Source organism: Aotus nancymaae, unplaced genomic scaffold (assembly GCF_030222135.1).
Source record: "Aotus nancymaae isolate 86718 unplaced genomic scaffold, 86718_ANA_hifiasm-v0.15.2.pri h1tg000036l, whole genome shotgun sequence".
Lineage (NCBI taxonomy): Eukaryota > Metazoa > Chordata > Mammalia > Primates > Aotidae > Aotus > Aotus nancymaae.
In genome coordinates, this window is record NW_026988450.1 from 30,445,870 (window position 1) to 30,468,377 (window position 22,508).

Sequence of the window (22,508 nt, forward strand, 5' to 3'; positions counted from 1 at the left end):
AGCAACTTCTGAGGGACTGTCAAAGGAATTTCTGGTCTAATCACACATGGGGCCTGGGAATATTAGAATGATTAGCATTGATTACTTAAAAGTCTAGATCACTGTCTTCAAAAAGTGTATGTATTCAGGATAATCAATGAACAGGCCCTTTGAAGTGATCAAGCATGAGCAATAAAAAAGGGGAGATACAGTTTGGGCAGGTGGTGGTGTCATTAACTGGGATAGGAAATTCAAGAAGAGAAACTGATTTCCAGGTGGGAAATGGACATTTGAAGAAATCAGGTTGGAAAATGTTGATTTTAAGGTAGATATGGGGCATGATGAAATTTGGAGGGTGGCTAAATTTAGGAATCAAGATGTCACGAGAAAGGCTGAAAGTAGTGAGCAAGATCAGGGTATGTGAACGCTTTCTATAAAGGGACAGAGAGTAAACATTTTAGGTTTTGCAGGCCATAGAGTCTCTCACAACCACTCAACTCTGCCATTGTTGCACCAAAGCAGCCATTAACAGTAGCTAAAGGATGAGTGTGCCTGTGTTCCAACAAAACTTTTTTTACAAAAATAGGTGCCAGAATGTATTTGGCCTACAGGTGATAGTTTGCCAACCCTGAATTAGATGGAAAATGAAGCCCTTGGAATGGATAAGATCACCCAGGAAGAACATATGTAAGGCAAATTTGTGTGCTATGAAATTTGAAAACATGTAATCATGAATTTCCATTCAGTTCAATAAGGATATATCCCATATACAAGGCTTGCAGTCAGACAGATGGTTCCAAAACCCTGGCTCTGATTCATACTGACAGTGTGTGAAATGGGGCAAGTTATTTAACCTCTGAGACTCAGATGCCTTGACTGCAAAATGAGGATAATGATTCTAACAGCTAACACAAGGCACAGGGGTCAGGAGTATATTAATATTTCTACTAATCCTCAGAATAACATACTATTATCTGTTTTATAGATGAGTATACTGAGGCATAAGGGGCCAGAAAACATGTCTAAGTGACACAGCTGGTAAGTGGTGAAAGACGTCTGATTCCAGCCCAGGCAGTTGGCCCTATACCCCTCACTCTCAATCATTCCTACATTTCAAAAGCTCATAAGACTGCATGGGAGAAGGGGGAAACTTTTATCACTGCCCTTGGTATGTAGAAAAAAAACCCAATGTGGCCATTATTGTTATTATTTTAACCTTGAGGGACATCAATAGTTTTTTTTTTTTTTCACATTTAAACTTATTTATTATCTAAGTTAAATAACATTTTAGCATATTTACAAATGTGTAAGTGTGCATTGTAGTTTATTATTTCATGTTTAGAATGTAAATGTCAGTAACTAAACCCAGATTTTTTTCTAAAAGTTGTGGTAATTTCCTTTTACTTTAAAACGTGTCTATTTAGATTTCATAAGAAAATGAAATTGTTCTTCAGACACAGACACGAGATAATTGACTCTATCTTCTCCTAATAGTTTAAGGATACAATGACTAAGCCAAGATCAGTTCCTGTCCAAGACACTAACTCATCACTGAATTAATTTTCTCCCCTCCCCTCCCGTCCCCTCTCCTCTCCTTCCCTTCCCTTCCTTTCTTTGTTGTTGACAAAGGGTGTTGCTCTGGAGTGCAGTGATGCAATCAGAGCTCACTGCAGCCTACAACTCTCGGGCTCAAGCAAATAGCTTCCCAAATAGCTGGGACTACAGGAATGCGCCACCATGTCTGGCTAATTTTTGATTTCTTTTGTAGAGACAGGGTCTCACTATGTTGCCCATACGGTAGTGCCATTAACTGGGACAGGAAATTCAGGAAGATGAAGTGATATCAGGGTATAAAATAAATATTTGAAGAATTTGGTTTGGTCAATGAATGAAATGAATGAATTCATCCCAAGGTTCATATTATTTGAAAAGTTAAGAACTGACTTTAATTGCATCTTAGCAACAATTGATAGTTAAATAAATTTAACAATTGAGTATGTTTCATGTGATTATTAAATTTTTCATAAATGTTTGGAAAAATAGTATCACTGGTAAAATATATTAGAATATGAAAGTCCAGTCTTTTACTTATAACTTAAATTCCTTTTTCTTGTTAAGTTAATGACGTTCCTTATACTTCTTTCTACCATATATATAAATCATTTGGTAGCCATTGTTTTACATATCAATAACAAAAGCGAGAATAACTCCAGTCCCATTAGTCAAACTCCTTGTCTAGCAGAAGGGACTGCATAAAGTGATAACAGTAAATACTGCCTTAAGGGAGGTATCAAAAACTTGCAAAGAGAAGTGAAACAGAAAGAATTAGGGAACTTTTTTCAGAGGAGGGGGGATTTGAGCTGGACCTTAGTGGATGTATAGGCATTGTTCAGTGAGAGACTTCTGTGTTCATTTTCCTGCAACCCTAATCCTAGTTCCTGCTAAAATTAAATGCTTGTTAAACCATAATCTAACATGGACCCAAAAAGGAACCTGTAGCTTCTTACAGCAGGTTTGAACAACAGCAGCACAAAGAAAAGAACCCATCCTTCTGCAGGTTTCAATGTGTGTACATAAAGGAGAATAAACCAAAATTTACTAGGAATACTTGGAAAAAACAAAAAATGCCAGGCAAGTGATAAAAGCTGATACTATTTTCCTTCCTAACATCCCCTGTAAGTGTGAGCCTGTAGGAGGCTAAGGCAGGAGAATCACTTGAGCCCAGGAGTTGGAGGCTGCACTGAGATACAATTACATGATTACACTCCAACCTGGGCACCAGGGCGAGACATTTTAAAGCTCGTATTAGAAACTCAGGCTAGGCATGGTGGCTCACATGTGTAATCACAGTGCTTTCGGAGGCCAAAGTAAAAGGATCACTTGAGGCCAGGAGTTTGAGACCAGCCTGAGCAACACAATGAGACCTTGTCTTTACAAAAGATAAAAAAATTAGCCAGGCATCATAGTGTGCACCTGTACTCCCAGCTACTTGAGGAAGCTAAGACAGGAAGATTGTTTGAGTCCAGAAGTTGGAGGCTACACTGAGGTATGATTACATCACTGCACTACAACCTGGGCAACAGAGCAAGACCCTGCCTTGAAAAAACGAAACAAAAAAATGCATCTTGTTGATTCAGTAAGTGTTCTATATAACTATTTCTTTAATAATTTTCAGCATCTTAAATGTATACTTCATTGCAAAAGGATTAAATACAGTTGTCCCTTGGTATCTGGGGGATTGGTTCCAGAACTCCCCTCAGATACCAAAATCCCCAGACACTTACATATATATACTTAAGTATATATATACATAATGGCATAGTATTTGCATATAAACTATACACATCCTCCCATAAACTTCAAAACATCTCCAGATTACTTAAAATACCTAATACAATGTAAATGCTATATAAGTAGTTGATATACTGCATTGTTTAGAGAATAACAAGCGAAGTTTGTACATATTCAACCAACAAATGAAGTTTGTACATACTCAGTACAGATGCAAGCCTTCCTTTTCTTTTTCTTTGAATACTTTGAATTAGTGGTTGGTTGAATCCATGGATGCGGAACCCAGAGATACAGAGAGACAACTGTAAATGTTGTTTCTGTTTAGATAAAAACATTACAGCATTGCATAAAATTCAAATATACCTGGGGTGCTATGTTACTACCAGAAATTGAAAGACCAGTATTTACAGCACAAAATTAAACAGGCCTCCTGCTTGGAAGAAGTAAGTCAATGGTGCAATTGTATTTACCTGGAGTTCTATAGATAGATGACAACAAGATCTTGGCCAACTTTCAGAGGGGTCTGTAAACTACCTGCAACTATATGAAAAATTTTCTGTGCATGTGTCTTTCTTTCTTTCTTTTTTTTAAATTTATTTTACTTTAGGTGCATACTGTATCTGGCATTTCTCCCCATGCTATCCCTCCCCACCCTCCCGTCCCTCCTCACTCCCCGTTGTCTCTCCCCTACCCCCCCAACTGTCCCCTGTGTGTGATGCTCCTCTCCCTGAGTCCACGTGTTCTCATTTTTCAACACCCACCTATGAGTGAGAACATACCATGTTTGGCTTTCTGTTCTTGGGTCAGTTTGCTGAGAATGATGGTTTCCAGATTCATCCAAGTCCCTACGAAGGGCACGAACTCATCGTTTTTTATGGCTGCGTAGTATTCCATGGTGTATATGTACCACATTTTCTTTGTCCGGTCTATCACTGATGGGCATTTGGGTTGGTTCCAGGTCTTTGCTATTGTAAACAGTGCCGCTATGAACCTATGTGTGCATGTGTCTTTATAGTAGAATGATTTATAGTTCTTTGGGTATACCCAATAGTGGGATTGCTGGGTCAAATGGAATTTCTATTTCTAGGTCCTTGAGAAATCGCCACACTGTCTTCCACAATGGTTGAACTAATTTACACTCCCACCAACTGTGTAAGAGTGTTCCTATTTCTCCACGTCCTCTCCAGCATCTGTTGTCTCCAGATTTTTTAATGATTGCCATTCTAACCTGCATGAGATGATATCTCAGTGTGGTTTTGATTTGCATTTCTCTAGTGACCAGTGATAATGAGCATTTTTTCACATGTTTTTTGGCCTCATTATGTCCTCTTTTGAAAAGAGTCTGTTCATATCCTTTGCCCACTTTTGGATGGGGTTGTTTGTCTTTTTCTTGTATATCTGTTTTAGTTCTTTGTAGATTCTGGATATTAGCCCTTTGTCAGATGGGTAGATTGCAAACGTTTTTTCCCATTCTGTTGGTTGCTGATTCACTCTAATGATAGTTTCTTTTGCTGTACAGAAGCTCTGGATTTTAATTAGATCCCATTTGTCTATCCCAGTTTTTATTGTCATTGCTTTTGGTGTTTTAGTCATGAAGTCCTTGCCTATGCCTATGTCCTGGATAGTTTTGCCTACATTTTCTTCTAGTGTTTTTATGGTGTTAGGTTTTATGTTTAAATCTTTGATCTGTCTGGAGTTAATTTTAGTGTAAGGTGACAGGTAGGGGTCCAGTTTCTGCTTTCTGCACATGGCTAGCCAGTTTTTCCAACACCATTTATTAAACATGGAGTCCTTTCCCCATTGCTTGTTTTTTCTGGGTTTGTCAAAGATCAGATGGTTGTAGATGTGTGGTGTTTCTTCTGGGGTCTCTGTTCCATTCCAGTGGTCTATGTCTCTGTTTTGGTACCAGTACCATGCTGTTTTGATTACTGTAGCCTTGTAGTATAGTTTGAAGTCTGGCAGTGTAATGCCTCCGGCTTTGTTCTTTTTGCTTAGGATTGTCTTGGCTATGCGGGTCTTTTGTGATTCCATATGAGGTTTAAAGTGGTTTTTTCCAGTTCTGTGAAGAAGGTCCTTGGTAGCTTGATGGGGATAGCATTGAATCTATAAATTACTTTGGGCAGTATGGCCATTTTCACAATATTGTTTCTTCCTAACCATGAGCATGGAATGTTTCTCCATCTGCTTGTGTCCTCTCTCATTTCATTGAGCAGTGGTTTGTAGTTCTCCTTGAAGAGGTCCTGTACATCCTTTGTTAGTTGTATTCCTAGGTATTTTATTCTCTTTGTAGCAATTGTGAATGGGAGTTCACTCTTGATTTGGCTCTCTGTTTGTCTATTATTGGTATATAGGAATGCTTGTGATTTTTGCACATTGATTTTGTATCCTGAGACTTTAATGAAGTTGCTTATCAGTTTGAGAAGATTTTGGGCTGAGACAATGAGGTCTTCTAGATATACAATCATGTCATCTGCAAATAGAGACAGTTTGACTTCCTCATTTCCTAATTGAATACCCTTTATTTCTTTTTCTTGCCTGATTGCTCTGGCTAGAACTTCCAATACTATGTTGAATAGGAGTGGTGAGAGAGGGCATCCTTGTCTAGTGACTGATTTCAAAGGGAATTCTTCCAGCTTTTGCACGTTCGGTATGATATTGGCTGTAGGCCTGTCATATATAGCTTTTATCATTTTATGACACATTCCATCAATAACTAGTTTATTGAGAGTTTTTAGCATGAAGCTGTTCAATTTTATCGAAGGCCTTCTCTGCATCTATTGAGATAATCATGTGGCTTTTGTCTTTGGTTCTGTTTATGTGATGGATTACATTTATGGATTTGTGTATGTTGAACCAGCCTTGCATCCCTGGGATGAAGCCTACTTGGTCGTGATGAATAAGCTTCTTGATGTGCTGTTGCAATCTGTTTGCCAGTATTTTATTGAAGATTTTTGCATCGATGTTCATCATGGATATTGGCCTGAAGTTTTCTTTTTTAGTTGAGTCTCTGCCTGGTTTTGGTATCAGGATGATGTTGGTCTCATAAAATGAGTTAGGGAGGATTCCCTCCTTTTGTATTGTTTGATACAGTTTCAGAAGGAATAGAACCAGCTCCTCTTTGTATGTCTGGTAGAATTCGGCTGTGAACCCGTCTGGACCTGGACTTTTTTTGGTTGGTAGGCTATTGATTGCTGCCTCTACTTCAGCCCTTGTTATTGGTCTATTCATACTTTCAGCTTCCTCCTGGTTTAGTTTTGGTAGAGTACAAGTGTCTAGGAATTTATCCATTTCTTCCTGGTTTACTGGTTTATGTGAGTAGAGCTGTTTGTAGTAATCTCTGATGGTAGTTTGCATTTCTGTGGAATCAGTGGTGATATACCCTTTATCATTTTTTATTGCATCTATTTGATTCTTCTCCCTTTTCTTTTTTATTAATCTGGCTAGAGGTCTATTTTGTTGATCTTTTCAAAAAACCAGCTCCTGGATTTATTGATTTTTTGAAGGGTTTTTTGTGTCTCTATCTCCTTCAGTTCTGCTCTGTTCTTAGTTATCTCTTGTCTTCTATTAGCTTTTGAGTTTTTTTGATCTTGCTCCTCTAGTTCTTTCAATTTTGATGATAGGGTGTCAATTTTAGATCTTTCTTCTCTTCTCTGGTGGGTATTTATTGCTATGAATTTCCCTCTCAATACTGCTTTAAAGGTGTCCCAGAGATTCTGGTAAGTTGTGTCTTCATTCTGGTTGGTTTTGAAGAACATCTTTATTTCTGCCTTCATTTCATTGTTTATCCAGTCAACATTCAGAAGCAAGTTGTTCAGTTTCCAAGTGGTTGTGTGGGTTTGAGTGTGTTTCTTGATGCTGAGTTCTAGTCTGATTGTGCTGTGGTCTGATAGACTGTTTGTTATGATTTCTGTTCTTTTGCATTTGCTGAGGAGTGATTTGTTTCCAATGATGTGGTCAATTTTAGAGTAAGTGCAATGTAGTGCTGAGAAAAATGTATATTCTGTGGATTTGGGATGGAGCATTCTGTATATGTCTATTAGATCCGCTTGGTCCAGCTCTGCATTCAAGTCCTGAATATCCTTTTTAATTTTCTGTCTCGTTGATCTGTCTAATATTGACAGTGGAGTATTGAAGTCTCCCACTATTATTGTGTGGGAGTCTAAATCCCGTTATAGGTCATTAAGAACTTGCTTTATGTATCTGGGTGCTCCTATGTTGGGGGTGTATATATTTAGGATAGTTATCTCTTCCTGTTGGATTGATCCTTTTACCATTATGTAATGTTCTCCTTTGTCTCTTTTGAACTTTGTTGGTTTGAAGTCCATTTTATCAGAGACTAGGATTGCAACCCCTGCTTTTTTTTGTTCTCCATTTGCTTGGTAAATCTTCTTCCATCCCTTTATTTTGAGTCTGTGTGTGTCTTTGTATCTGAGATGGGTTTCTTGAATACAGCACACTGATGGGTTCTGACTTTTTATACAGTTTGCCAGTCTGTGTCTTTTGATTGGGGCATTTAGGCCATTTACATTCAATGTTAATATTGTTAAGTGTGAATTTCATCCTGCCATTTTGTTACTGGCTGGTTTTCTTTCTCACTAGTTGACTCATTTTCTTCATTGCATTTTTGGTCTTTGCCAATTGGTTTGCTTTTGCAGTGACTGGTACTTGTTCCTTTCCATGCTTAGTGTTTCTTTCAGGAGCTCTTGTAGGGCAGGTCTGGTGGTGACAAAATCTCTCAATAATTGCTTGTCTGTAAAGGATTTTATTTCTCCTTCACTTATGAAGTTTAGTTTGGCTGGATATGAGATTCTGGGTTGAAAGTTCTTTTCTTTAAGGATGTTGAATATTGGCCCCCACTCTCTTCTGGCTTGTAGGGTTTCTGCCAAGAGATCTGCTGTGAGTCTGATTTGGTTCCCTCTGTGGGTGACCTGACCTTTCTCTCTGGCTGCCCTTAGCATTTTTTCCTTCATTTCGACCCTGGTGAATCTGATGATTATGTGCCTTAGGGTTGCTCTTCTTGAGGAGTATCTTTGTGGAGTTCTCTGTATTTCTTGAATTTGAAATTTGGACTGCCTTGCTAGGTTTAGGAAGTTCTCCTGGATAATATCCTGGAGCATGTTTTCCAGCTTGGATTCATTCTCCCCGTCATATTCAGGTACACTGATCAAGCATAGATTAGGTTTTTTCACATAATCCCATATTTCTTGGAGGCTTTGTTCATTTCTTTTCACTCTTTTTTCTCTTGTATTGTCTTCTCTTTTTATTTCATTGAGTTGATCTTCAATCTCTGATATCCTTTCTTCTACTTGATCGATTCGGCTATTAAAACTTGTGTTTTCTTCACATAGTTCTCGTGCTGTGTTTTTCAACTCCATCAAGTCGTTTGTGTTTTTCTCTAAGCTGGTTATTCTAGTTAGCATTTCATCTAATCTTTTTTCAAGGTTTTTGGTTTCTTTGCATTGAGTTAGAACGTGTTCCTTTAGCTCTGAAAAGTTTGTTATTATCCACCTTCTGCATCCTGTTTCCGTCAATTCTTCACACTCCTTCTCGGTCAAGTTGTGATCCTGTGTTGTTGAGGAGTTGTGATCCCTTGAAGGAAAGGAGGTGTTCTGGTCTTTGATGGTTTCACCTTTTTTGCGCTGTTTTTTTCCCCATCTTTGTGGATTTACCTGGCTGTGGTGTCAGGGAGCTGCTTGATGAGGTCACTTGTCTGCCTGTGGGGATGCTACTGGGTTTCTAGGGACTCCTTCAGGTTACCAGGGAAGCTTCCTGTGTCTTTTTTGTTTATGCTGGGAAATTAGGCCCGCCTCTTCCGCAAGAACGCTGTTGTTGCTACGTAGGCTTCCTGTGTTTTTTGTTAAAACATGTAGCCTAGTCCCACCCCTCTAGTGGTGGGTTGTGCCCTTCCTCCACTGGGCTGGATCATTCAGGGTTCATCTTAGACTGTGGCACTGGCTACGCAACCCACTAGAGTCAGAGCTTCAGCCCTCTGGGGTTTGTGGGGGAGGATAGGGACCCGCCCAGCTGCAGCCGGCAGTCTCCCCCTTTTAGCTTTCCCTCTCTCAGGTCATGGGGTAGGGGCCGCCCAGCTGCTCCAGCTTACAGCTCCCTCTCTCTCCAGGCATGGGGAGGGGGCGATAGCTCAGTCTGCAGACTCTTATTCAACTCCGCATTTGTAATTCCAGGTGGCGCTTGACTGGCAAAGATCCCCTGTTCTGTGTATTGCTGAGGCTTTGGGGGAAGTGCTGGATCTGGACCGGAGCTCCAGAGGTGCAGCCTCCGACTCGCCGGTCAGATGCACTTTCTGAGTGAAGCAGCACCCGCCCCCCTCACCTCCGTCTGCCCTGAGTGGGCTTTGCTCACCCTCAGACCAGACCCGTTGAAATGCACCTGGTACCTCGGTTGAAGCTAGGAGATCTCTGGGTTTCTGCGTCTCTCGCTGGGTGCTGTGTGCTGGAGTTGTGTCTAATCCGCCATCTTGGATCCCACTCCCACATGTGTCTTTCTTCAGACAGTCTAGAATAATCATTAGCTTCTCGAAGGAGTCTATTATCTCCCCAAAGCTATATCAGCCTCTGCAAACAGGTCTTCCTAAAGCACATTTATCTTGCTTAAAAAGGCTAAGTATTTTTTTGGGTTGTGCATGGTGGCTCATGCCTGTAATCCCAGCACTTTGGGAGGCCAAACACTTAAGGTCAGGGGTTCGAGACCAGCCTGGCTAACCTGGCCAACATGGTGAAACCCATCTCTACTAAAAATACAAAAATTAGCTGGGTGTGGAAGTGCACACCTGTAATCCCAGCTACTTGGGGGCTGAGGCAGAAGGATTGCTTGAACTTGGGAGGCGGAGGTTGCAGTGAGCTGAGATTGCACCACTGCACTCCAGCCTGGGCAAAAAGACTCTGTCTCAAAAAAAAAAAAAAAAAAAAAAAACCTAAGTATTTTTTTAGCCCCCTGCTTCTGAAAAAATAAAAATAAAAAAACTGATTATCCATCCTAATTAAGCAAGTAAATATTTGTTTTTCTGCACTAGACCACTGGTGGTAGATCCGAAAATCAAAATTTTGTCCATTAATAAGAAGGCAGGGTTACTCTTTCTTAGCATTTTAAAACAATTCAGTTTTAAGGCATCTAGATATCTTTTTATAAAGCTCAAAAAAAGACAAAAATCAATAAATACCCTGAGCTAAGGACTTTGAAATGTGTGACTATTAATTGGTATACCTAACTTTTAAATTAATCTATACAATTAACTCTACCTAAAAGTCAAAGAGCAGAGCAGCCCATGAATGTTTTTCTTACAGATTGATAATTTTTTGAGATACACCAGCACAAGTTGATGACAAAATTAAAGGATTCAGAATTCCTGTTATTCTATTCATAAGCAACAATCCATTCTCTTAATAAATGAAAGGCATTATAGCATCTCTTAGGAGAGAAAGCTATTTTTTCCAGAACAAAATAAATTTATCTCAGGGATTAGATTTTGGAGACTTTATGGCACTTACAAAAGGCTTTTGATATATCCCCCTGCTAATTTAAATTTCTGCCTTTGCTCTGTTAATAGCCAGGACCAGTTGGGAATACCTTCTCCATATTATTGAAAATCAATGAGCAGCAGTCTTACTAATACTTTGAAGCCACCAATGTATAAGAGGTCACTACTTCAAAGTGTGAAAGATGGTTGAAAACAAGTTGAGCTTAAATTAGGGAGTAAGTAGACAAGGCCCTGAGATTCAACAGCTGTTTTTTGTTTTACCTGAAACTATCCAATAAGCATTACTTTGATGACCACAGAACCAACATTTGCTTGTGTTAACCTGACATGAGGGCCCATAAAATTGTATTTAACAGACTCTACAGCAGCCTCTCTGCTCCCTTGAAAGAATAGCTTCATTCATACAGATTCCGAATTATATCTGTTTTGCATAAATGAAGTAGACTTTGTAGAAAAGACTGGATTCATTATCATGTAAAATACAGCCATTAGCAGAAAATCTAGTAATTCTGTTCCCAGATATAACAAGATTAGACTCAGGCTACTGGGCTGGAAGTGGGGGGATGAGAAGTGAAGTGTTCCTAAAAGAAAGCCTTCTTTCTTATATTAGTATTCACGAGGTGGTGGGGTTTGGAGGGGGAAGGTGGGGAGGGGTAAATTAAATAACAATACCAAAAAAGGAAGCTACAATAGGCTATTCCTCAGGTCTACCATAAGAGCAGAACATTCTGGTCAACTGATCTTGAGTGTTAACACCAGCATAGGAAAGACTTAAATGTCTACACGTTTCTCTCTCAAAACCTTTCTCAAGCTATCTTGTGGCTGGAAAATTTGATAGGACTCACTTGCCACAAATGCTTATCGTGTTGATGTACAGTAGATGTGTTATCATCATACTAATCAGATGCTGCAACCAGGGAGTAAATGCTGGTTAATGATGGAAATTCAGAGAATACAGTACCATGGATTCCAAAACAAGGGCTGATTCAAGGCAATGATGATGACATGGTCTCAAGGTCAGGCACAGTGGTAGGTCCAAAGGAGAAAGCCCGCAGATGGAAAATCTAACAAATGCCTACTCAATGCCAGGCACAGCTCCAGGCACTCAGGACACAGGGTGAACAAAACAAATGGGGTCTCAGCTTACTTCCTTGTAGGTGAAGACTGACAAAAGGCTAACACCAAAGTATCAGACAGGGAACATTTTAAAGGTAAAAAAGGAAAGGTGAGAGTGTCTTGGGGGTTTCCTGAGCCATGGATGCTTGGGGAAGTCCTCTCTGGGGAGGTAATCCTTAAGCGGAGATCTGAATGACAAGAAGGAACAATCCTCTATGCCTTCAACCTATAAAAACCATCTTTTATGGGAAAAGGATGATAGACAGCAAATGGGAGGGAGCAGTTAAGTCTCATAATTCAGCAGTTTTCATCATTTTTGGTGTCTTGGAGGTGTATTTTCAAATATTACTGTATTTGTTAGATTATATTAAGGGATTATAAAACAAAGCAATTTAAAATGAGTCAACAATAATTACAATCCAGCCACTCTACACTTCAGCTAACAACACCTCAGTTATCTATAAAAGCACCCACACTCATCCCGATAGTCACCAGCAGTTCACATCAAGTCTGAGGTGCTATTTGTGGTCTATGTCACATTCTCATATACTCAGAAGGCAGACTTATCTCTGTTAAAGTAAATGGGAGATCTTTTGTTAGCAGAAGTTTAAGAACACACTAAACTCCTTGCATTCACACTTGTTTTGTGCATACATAATCAGTTTGGCTTAATACTTGTCTAACAACATCTTAATGGTATATATAAATTTTATAAACTATATATATTCAGCTATGAAAAAATACATGTAAACATTCATATTGGCAGCATGTCTCTGGGCTATGGGGCATCAGATGGGCAATGGCAAAGAATCACATGAGTGAAATTGCGATTCCATTTCTCATTTTCTAAGTTTTCTAGCTATCCCATTATCAGACATATTTCATTTCTCATATAATTCTCAATCTTTTGGTTCTTCCCTTTTTTTTTTTTTCTGAGACGGAGTTTCGCTCGTTACCCAGGCTGGAGTGCAATGGCGCGATCTCGGCTCACTGCAACCTCCGCATCCTGGGTTCAAGCAATTCTCCTGCCTCAGCCTCCCAAGTAGCTGGGACTACAGGCACGCGCCACCATGCCCAGCTAATTTATTTTGTATTTTTAGTAGAGATAGGGTTTCACCTTGTTGACCAGGATGGTCTCGATCTCTTGACCTCATGATCCACCTGCCTTGGCCTCCCAAAGTGCTGGGATTATAGGCGTGAGCCACCGCGCCCGGCCCTGGTTCTTCCCTTATATGAAATATTAGGAAAAAATTTTATTTATTTAATTTACTGCTGGCTGATTTGCCACAGTTAAAGCCACCAGAGACAGGGTTAACTTATTCTTTCAACAAAAATTTTTTTTTTTTTAAGAGATGGGGTTTCTTTGCCCAGGCTGGAGTGCAGAGGTGTGATCATAGCTCACCGCAGCCTCAAAGTCTAGGACTCGAGTGATCCTCCCGCCTTGGCCTCTTGAGTGGCTGGGACTACAGACATAAGTCTTTTACCAGTAATCTTCAGAAGCACAATAGCACCAGGATTAAATTTCACCATGGCTGGTCTAAAATCTATTTTAGAAAATATTATGAAATTACGAGTTTCCTGCTTGGCAAAGTGCTATGCCACATAGCATTTTGTTTATTTTAAAAATCTACTAAATAAAGGGAGAAGGAGAAGGCAAAAAAAGCGAAAAGAAGAAAATATGTAAGTGGAGGAATAATGCAGAGCTGCCCCTTTTCTTAGTCATGAATAACTATGAGAAAGTTGGAATTTAAACATCTAAAATGAAAACCCTACTTGGAACTGAAACATCTCTCCTGGTGGGCCTGGGCAGGGCCGTTCTAGCCTGTGTGGTCTCTGCTATTTGAGGCTCAGATAAGGCCATGAGAGCCAGGTGCTTCCTTCTTAGGGTGATATTGGTACTAAGGGGTTGGGGGAGGGTTTTTATTCCTAAGGTTGCAGGCCCATAAAAAATATCTTTTTTCATGACATGAAAAAGGAATATGAAAGGCAGCCACAGTTTCATTAAACCTTGCTCAAGAGGCTGGTCTGGAGCTCTCTGTGACTGAACAGGAGAGGCCTCAGTGAGCCTCCCTGGCCACCTGCAAGACACAAACACCCAACAGGGAAATTCTTCACTGGTGAGGATGGAGCTTTCAGAAGATAGAGTGGGAGTCTCTAAAAAAAAAAAATTTTAAACTTTTTTAAAGTACCAGAACCTGTGGTTGATCCTAGAAGTCCAGCATTCAGAATCACCTTATGTTAGTAATTTGGATGTGACAGGTGTCTGGTTGTGAAACTATCACTCCATTAATGACGAGGTGTTTCATGAAAAGGCCATATATTCAAAGTGACCCCCAAACACAGAAGGAGTCAAGAAACCAAGGAAGGAGACAGACAAGTCCATCTTGTTGTTACAGGGTGATTTTATTGGGGAACTTACAGACAGGAGCATGGTCTTGGGTGACCACAAGACGGGTGGATTTCCTCATCATTTGACCCCCGACCTACAGATTATATACCCAGAGAAGGGGTACACATGCTCCAGAAGAAATGAGTAGGAATTTGATCTAAGGGCAGGATTTACAGTAAGGACCAGTATATCAAGGTCGATCTGCTCTAAAGGCAGGATTTATGGTAGGTATGTGCTCTTTCACAAGGAACGACAGATAAACTGAAATCTCAGAGGCATTCCTGGAACTGTTCATAAGAAGTCAACATGGTAGATTAGCTTACAAGTTGGAGTTACTTTAGTTTCTCCAGGGTTGACTTGGGGAGCCAAGAGGACCTCTAAAGCAGTAGTCTCCAAACTTTTTGGCACCAGGGACTGGTTTCATGGAAGATAATTTTTCCACAGACAGGGGGAGTGGGGATGGTTTTGGGATGAAACTGTTCTACCTCAGATCATCATAAGGAATACACAAACTAGATCCCTCACATGTGCAGTTCACAACAGAGTCCACGCTTCTGTGAGAAGCTAATGCCACCACTGATCTGACAGGAGGCTGGCCCACCACTCACCTCCTGCTGTGTGGCCTGGTTCCTCCAAGGGGTGAAAACTCATGCTCTAAAGGAACCAAACACAGGGTCAAGGAGGAAGATTTTCTAATCAGCTTCCTAGAGGAGTGCATAATTAATGCTAAAAGAGCAAAACACAGTATTAAAGAATAAAAAGCAGATTATACTGGAGGAATGTAAAATAAGATTTTGGAGGACTTAGCTAAAACCAGTTAGAAAACCTTACACAGAGACCTTAACATAAATGGCTGGATTCAAAACAGCTAACTCTCTTCAAATAGGTCCTCTCATGTGATTTTCATGTCAGACAGCTCGGGTTTCTACTGAAGCAGAGACCTCAGCCTTGGTCCTCCAAAAGCAGTTCCTACAATCTTCTCAGACATCCATTCATGAAGTGAATAGCAATCAATGCTCTTGGAGCTTAATGTGAAAAACTTGAAGACACTGACTTGCCACTAGGTTATTTCCATGCCTGTGGCTGATGTGGCAAAGGAGAAACTGACCAGCAGTGAACAGGTATGTAGTAATGCCATTTATATGCTTTCCCTTCTAATTCCTAGAACCCTCCTCTGAAGAAGCTCTCAACATAGCTACCAGTGGAGAGGAAACAGCAGAGATCCAAAAAGACAGCACCTTCAAGGCTTCTTCCAAACCTCTGGCAAGGGATCTGGGCATCCTGGGAGCCACAGGCCTGGCAGAGCACCAGCTGCTCTCAGGGGCAGGGGCTAAAGGCCCCAGACTCTAACTGGAGCTGCGTCCTCCCGGGCCCCCTTGGTGTCCTCGATGGCACAATTTCTAAGAAAACTGTGTGGCTCCTGGTAGCTGAGTTAATCATCTGAAATCTTTTCACAGAAAGTCATGGGCTTTTAAACTTGGAAGGAACCTTATTCTCCATGAAGAAATAATCCTCACTTCTGCATTCTTTTATTTCTCTTTTCACTTCCTTTTTTTTTTTTCTTTTTAAATGCAACTTTCGAAAGGAAAAATCCTGATGTATGGAAGTCTATGGAAATCAGGAAGTAAATATCTGCCAATTTCACACAAATTCACTGTTATTTAAATTAGGAAAAACACAACAATATAAATAAAATGTTCCAGAGAAGTTCAGAAACTCGCCTTAGGTCACAAAGCAGCCAAGAGTGGACGATGAAACTAGCTTTTAGGTTACCTGACTCTCCAAACAGTTGCACTGTGTGAAGATCAGACCGCCAATAAAAAACTGGACATTTAAAATTCCAAATGGTGCCATTCTAGCCATTAGAAGCATTTGCAACCATAAAAATAAATCAGTTAATGTTGAGAGAAAATCTGGGGTATATTTTATCTAAGTTTAAAAAGTCTAACAATAATTTTTATATCCTAAACACTTTAAAAAAAATAGACTATGTATCACACACACACACAAACACACACACACACACACATCAACAAAAGGAGTGCACTTTTAGGATTACACTTGACTTACATGGTCCAGCTACACAGAGAGCTGTTACATGTATTATAACACACCAACAAGTACACAGAGATATTCCGAGGTGAATGAAGTATCCCAAAGTGAGTACTCTCATGTTAACTGCCCCTTGGACATCAGTGCCCATCCTTTGGGCCAGGGAGCAGAATTACAGGGGACAGATCAACAGGGTCACTACATCCTTCCAGAGCAAGCTGACATTTGGTGACAACAAGAGACTGTGGCTGAAGCTTTGATTCTATCCAGCCTGCTGTTCCTGTAACGGGTTGGCATCAGACACAATCATGGCTTGGCTTCAGTTGCAATGCATTTAGGTCCGTTTGCAAAGTAGCATAGGAGACAGAGGAGTAAAACTTAACCATATGCTGCAATGCTCCTTTTACACTTGGAAGCATCGCAAATGCACTTTTTCAGGCTTTTGAGGATGCCCTCTAGCATTAGAATATGGATTTTTGAGTCTTACAAAAGCTCTTCTTATTGTGCCTGCACCACAGATTTACACTGCTGTAACTCCTGTCAGACATCATCTTCGCTTTATGAATAAATAAAACTATGCTCTGGGGAAACATTGATTTAAGAGGAAAGATCAATACCCATCTAGCATGCAGTAGACTTGAGCTTTAAGGCAGCTTATTCCCAAAGTACAATACAACATGAAGTGTAAAACCATACTTTTTGCTTCCTAATAAAGGATAAATGAAAGTGTGTGAAATTGGCAGGCAAATACTTGCTTTCTGTAGTCCTAAGAATATCAGGAGTCCTCTTTTCCTCTTAAAAGTAGCTTAGTTGATATTTCAAAAAAGGAAAGAGAAAGGGAGAAAGAAAAAAGGGACAGATGAAGCCATGATGGCAAAAGCTTGATACTCTGTGAATCTAGATTGTGAGTATGTAAGGACTCAGTGATTCTGTCCTGTGTGCATAAAACTTTTCATCATAAGCAGTTTAAAAGTATGAGGCTGGGCATGGTGGTTCATGCCTGCCATCCAGCATTTTGGAAAGCCAAGGTAGAAGGATTGCTTGAGCCCAGGAGTTTGAGATCAGCCTGAGCAACATGGTGAGACCTTATCTCTACAAAAAAAAAAATAAGAAAACTAGCCAGGCATGGTGGTGTGTACCTGTATTCCTAGCTACATGGGAGGTTGAGGTAGGAAGATCTCTTAAACTCAGGAGTTTGAGGCTACAGTGAGCTATGTCCAGCCTGGGCAACAAAGTGAGACCCTGTCTCTAAAAACAAAAACAGAAAAAAAACCAAAAAAAAAACAAAAGGAATTTAAAAATTACGTATATTTGTTTGGCAAAATTCTCAATGAAAAACATCAGCCAAGATGCTAACAATGGTTCTCTTTGGGTAATGGATTCACGAGGAAACTTTTTTTTCTTGAGAATAATAAATTTTCCAACTGTAGTGAATATAGTGAATATGTATATGTTTTTATAGTTCAGAAAACACACACACACACACAATAAACATAAGGGAGGATAGCAAAAAGAAAATGAAAGATTAATTAGACTGACTGCAAAGTATTTTGTTGAGTACTAGCCTAGATATAGCTAAGACTTATACTGTAACACTTATTTATATTCCAGGCCAACTCGTTCTGACTGCTCTTGGATGCTTTTCAGGGCATAAGCAGGCTGCTATTAAAATTGACTGATTTAAAAATTAAAGCTACAGCTTATGCTGAAATTAACCTTGTCTTTGTGAGCCAAAGATCAAATGTGAGACAAAAGCTGGCTAGAGTCATCATTTCCTCAGCTCTGCAATCACCTTACAACCTAAGACCATTTTCACAGTGGAGACAGTTGTTAAAAGTTCTGACAAGCCCTGCGGTAACCTTTGATTACAAAGCCACTCCAGAAAGCCAAGGCTCTTGCTTAGAATTGGTTTGAATTAAAAATGAATCCTATTATTTTCCCCTAGCTCTTCAAAGATGCAGTTCATCACTAATTGTGTTAACTCTGGCCTCTCAAGAAATCACACTTATTTGTTAATTTGGCTTAGGAGTGCACATCTCCCTGGACAGTTGCTGATTCTGTGTTCTCTACTTGTGTTTCTCTTTTTTGGGGGCAATCTTGGCTCATTAAAACTTCTGCCTCCTGGGCTCAAGCGATTCTCATGCCTCAGCCTCCCAAGTAGCTGGGATTGCGTGCAACACCATGCCCAGCTAATTTTTGTATTTTTAATAGAGACAGGGTTTTGCCATGTTGGTCAGGCTGGTCTCGAACTCCTGGCCTCAAGTGATCTGCTCGCCTTGGCTTCCTAGAGTGCTGGAATGAGCCGCTGCACCATGCGTGCTTTGCTTGTATTTCTAGTAACTGGAAAGAACAACTCTGGATATTTGAAATATATTTACTAGGCACAGGCACATTAGAAGCCTGAAAATGGGTTGGGGCAATTTTGAATTTTGAATTTCAAACTAAAACATCATAAAGTAGCTACTATTATCACTAAAGTTGGTGCGGATACAGTCTGAATCTACTTCCACTGTGGAAATAATACACAGTTACAAAAGAATGTAGCCACCATGCTAGTTCTGATCTCAGCAGAAGAGGGAAAGGGGACATAAATTGGTTTTGGTGGCTCTTCTTTAATGTACAGCTACTAAAAGCAAAAATAACAAGGAAAGCATTATTGTTGAGAAGAATGCTTACATTTAGTCAGGAAAAAAAAGCACAGCTTGAGATAAACTATTTTTCATGAATTCTGTCTTCTTCTTCTTCTTCTTTTTTGAGATGGAGTCTTGTTCTTCTCACCCAGGCTGTAGTGCAATGGCACCATCTTGGCTGACTGCAACCTCTGTCTCCTGGGCTCAAGCAATTCTCCTGCCTGAGTTTCCCAAGTAGCTGAGATTACTGACATGCGCCACCACACCCAGCTATTTTTTTGTATTTTTAGTAGAGATGGGGTTTTACCATGTTGGCCAGGCTGGTCTTGAACTCCTGACCTCAAGTGATCTGCCCACCTCAGCCTCCCAAAGTTCTGGGATTACAGGCGTGAGCCACCACGCCCAGTCTCTATCTTCTTTATTACAGTGTCAGAGATATATTCACTTAAAGAAATTAGAGCATCCACTGTGTGTTACTATGATCCAGGCATTTATTAGATGCTGTAGGTACTAAAATAAGATACAAACATTGCCTTCAAGCTTAGCTTCTATAGGAGGGTCAGATGGAGTAAAACTCAAGAAGGCAGCCATGTATAAAAAAGTACCACACAATGCTTTCCAGAAATTGGGAGGACTGTGGTTCTACTACAGAAGCATGTGATGCCTATTCTAAAATACATAGACTCTTGAGTTAAATCTTAATTACCCCCAACCGTAAAATGCTCTACATTTCAGGCCATAATAACATGTGTAAGGCAAGCAGCTCTAGTGGAAATGGAAATGCATTAGAGAAAATGTCTAATCCCTGAATTGAGATTCTTGTCAAATATTAGGAGATCAGAGGAAGGCATTTTTAGAGCGTGGATAATCAAAGCTCTTAATGCACTGATTCTTTAGCCTACGTTAACTAACAAAAGGCAGGCTGATTTCCAGGATCTGTAGTTATATTTAGAAAGACTGTGGCCTCAGAGGGGAACCAGAATAACCCTGACATAGCTCCCTGCTCTCCTAAGAGGAAAGGGTTACTTTAGCAAGAGAAGGAATTTCTCAGTAAGTTGAAGCAAAGATTTAATTAAAAGACAGTGGCCTATTTTACATGATTCCTTTGGTGAAGAGATTGGGAAAGCTGAGATGAATTCCTTTCCAGGCCATACAGGCATTGGATAATGATTTAAAATGAATATGAGTCGGGCAGACCATGACATTTGAGGTTTGTAAAATAAATCTTTCAAATGGGTGGACATAGTGCTTCAAAGTCCAGGATTCATTATAAAAAGTGATAACCACTGTAGTAAACTAATTGCTAAAATCAAATGCAGAATGTCTTTGTGTTAACCTGTTCATTTAGTCTGAATGGTTTTTTTTCTGTGTTTGGTCTGTTCACAGAAGATGACTCAAGGTCATTAAGGAATTATTAACATAACTGAATCATCAGCACAAAATGAGATTACTAATACCATGAATAATGATAACCAAAAACACAGCCTCCTATCATTTTGGTGGTGGTGGCAGTGAGCACTGTGTATCCCATTAATCTCTCTATCAAGCCCATGAGGCTATCCAGTTACTATCCCTGTCTCAAAGATGAGGAAAGAGATTGAGAGAGTGTAGGCATTTAGCCCAATTCACAGAGGTTTTACAAAACTCAGCCACGATCGGCTTACCACCAATCAAAGGGAAACACCATGCTGTAGGAAGTACACCCACTGGCATCTTGATTTCTACTGCAGAAGACCTCAGGTGCTAAATTCAAATCATACTAGCTCATACCCTGGATGTTTCTCAGCTTAGAAGCTGTGTGTCTGCAGACTTAACCCAAACAGAGTCTCCAAATCAACAACTGATACATGCAAAGTTAAACTAAAAGCCAGGTTGAATGAGTATTAATGTAGAATAAATCAGATAAAGGAATACCTTGAAATCACCCTTTCTCAGCAATGAAATTGTGCCCAACTGCCAAAATAGGAGAACGACCTCGTGTTTTCTGGAAAAGAAACACAAGAGAGAACAATTTCAAAATTCTGAACTGGATTAAAACTGCAACAACTAAGGGTAAAATAATAATCTTTTCATTTACTTATTTAAGTTTTGGCCAATAGTAAGCAACTGAAAAACAATTATTTAATTAGGCTTTACTGCCTTAATACTATAAAAAAAGAATGTTAAAAAGCAAAAGCTAAAACTTGCTCTTAAAATATCCAGAACTATATGCTATCCCTAATTTTATACATGTAGAAAAGTAACAATGATGACATGAATCAATGTGATAATAAATTAACCTCACACGTTTACTCATTGCTGCCTTCTACCTCATTTGCACCAATTTTGATAGTGACTTGGGGTTATCACCAGCACTGCACCTGCACACCCCAAACACAGACCCCTAGAGGCCATGTGCAATGTACATGGATTAAGCAAAAACGAAATTGGTTGCATGCCTCAAGAAGATGACAGTGTTGTCAGTAAAAAAAGAATAAAAAAAAAAAAAGGTGAAACAAAATTGTATAGAGACATGTGATAATTGTTATATTTAGCTATATTATTTAATGTCTTCATCTTGAAATATGCTGTATTTTTGTTAGCATGGCTTCTTACGCTTAAAAATAAAATTATCACTTATATAGATCACTTCTCCAAGAATAAATGTGATTAGAGTTTGAGGAATGTAATCTCAAATTGAAAATTCTGTTTTTGTGGAACTGTGGATTTAAGTATACATCTGAAAATATGCTAAGTGGAAGTAAAAAGCATGGGTAAAGAATGAACCTAATAATGAGACTGAATTTTTTCAGGAAAAATATCCACTGAGGGAAACCGGTGCCTCCTCTCTTCTCTTTTCTTTTTTGATAAAGTTTAAAAGAGAGAAGAAAGAGCTATTTTTTCAGAAGAAATGAAAAGCAAAGAAACATTTGAAAGACCAAATAGTCAAGCTGACAACAAGCAAGGTGATAATCCTTCCATAAGCTCCAGTACCGAACTCCACAGTGGCCATCAAGACATGAATCCCCAGACTACTTAACCCATGTGGTCTAAGAGCCTCTTGGATACAATTATCAAGAGAAAAGTGCAGTAGAAGGCGAGAGAAAGTTCCATGCCAGGAATGGCAGTAAAATGGTAAAGAATACATTTGCCAAGAGTCCACATGCAACAAAGAAAGGCAATGGAAAAATCTCTTTTCTTGGCCTTTTGCTAGGAAATTCCCTATCCTGAACTATTAAACATTATGGCTCAACAACACTATGGGTGCTGGGAAATTTCCCTACCAGCCTGGAAACCTATCATTTACAAAACCAGGAGGATGCATTTCAAGCTCTAAATAACTGCATCGGAAACAAGTATTTGGGAATAGTATCTGTTCAAAAGTGTAGAAACAATTATTTTGAGAGGCTGCTAGTGGTGTCTAAAACACTGCCAAATCTGTTTAATAAACACTTACTGATAAATCTCTTTGCTATGTACAAGGGGTATACAGAGGCAAGATGATAAGGCCCAGTTAAGGAGCCCAAGTTACAAGTAAGTAGCACAATACAGAGAGACACAAGGAATCAGAGGA

The 22,508-nt window shown here is 39.6% G+C and overlaps 1 protein-coding gene across 6 annotated transcripts in view; it reads right to left on the reverse strand.

Annotated features, from left to right (window-relative positions):
* The window catches only part of PAG1 (phosphoprotein membrane anchor with glycosphingolipid microdomains 1), a 146,116-nt gene that overhangs the window by 78,123 nt on the left and 45,485 nt on the right, over positions 1–22,508 (reverse strand). For 3 of the 6 annotated variants that reach the window (XM_064384299.1, XM_012450948.2, XM_012450945.2), the window contains exon 2: positions 20,870–20,939. The exons of 1 other annotated variant lie outside the window; for it this stretch is intronic. The gene's annotated coding sequence lies outside the window, so the exon portion shown is untranslated. Of the gene's footprint in view, positions 1–3,472; positions 3,914–20,869; positions 21,106–22,508 lie in introns of those variants that run through there. 2 more of the 6 variants (XM_012450946.2, XM_064384300.1) reach the window with 2 other exon arrangements.